Genomic DNA, 809 nt, shown 5'->3' on the forward strand with positions numbered 1-809 from the left:
CAAGTTTTATAAAGAATTGTGTTGGTATTTTGATGGAAATTGCATTGAATCTGTAGATTGCTTTTGGTAGGATGGCCAAGCTCTGTGCTTGAAGGTCACTATGTTTTCACTATGTTAATCCTACTGATCCATGAACATGGGAGATCTTTCCATCTTCTGATATCTTCTTCAATTTCTTTCTTCAGAGACTTGAGTTATTTTTTCAAACAGGTCTTTCACTTGGTTGGTCAGAGTCATACCAAGGTACTTTATGTTATTAGTGGCAATTGTGAAGGGCGTAGTTTCTCTAATTTCTTTCTCAGCCCATTTGTCTTTCATATCCAGGAGAGCTATTGATTTTTTTTTAGTTAATTTTGTATCCAGCCACTTTGCTGAAAGTGTTTATCAGCTGAAGGAGTTCTCTGGTTGAATTTTGGGGGTCACTCACGTATACTATCCTATCATCTGCAAATAGTGATACTTTGACGTCATCCTTTCTGAACAAAAATATGGAAGTCTTCAAGAATTTGCCTGCCATCCTTGCACAGGGGCCATGCTAATCTTCTCTGGATTCTTCCAATTTTAGTATATGTACTGCCAAAGCAAGCACTGTTTATGTATTTGAATGCTTAGTCACTAGGGAGTGGAGCTATTCGAAAGGATTAGGAGGTGTGGCCTTGTTGGAGAAGTGTGCCACTAGGGGTGGACTTTGACGTTTTAAAAGTCTATGACAAACCCATAGACAGTCTCTCTCAATCTGTCTGTCTGTCTCTAGATCAAGATGGAGCTCTCAGCTACTGCCTTAGCACCTGCTGCATGCTGCCGTGCTC

General features: G+C 40.0%; 1 non-coding gene across 1 annotated transcript; it reads right to left on the reverse strand.

Annotated features, from left to right (window-relative positions):
* Positions 1 to 482: 482 nt before the first annotated feature.
* On the reverse strand, positions 483 to 589 carry LOC132653453 (U6 spliceosomal RNA). Its single transcript, XR_009591192.1, has one exon. It is a non-coding gene; the product is annotated as a U6 spliceosomal RNA (small nuclear RNA).
* Between the last annotated feature and the right edge of the window lie 220 nt (positions 590 to 809).

The sequence above is a fragment of the Meriones unguiculatus genome, chromosome 3 (assembly GCF_030254825.1).
Source record: "Meriones unguiculatus strain TT.TT164.6M chromosome 3, Bangor_MerUng_6.1, whole genome shotgun sequence".
Taxonomy (NCBI): Eukaryota; Metazoa; Chordata; class Mammalia; order Rodentia; family Muridae; genus Meriones; species Meriones unguiculatus.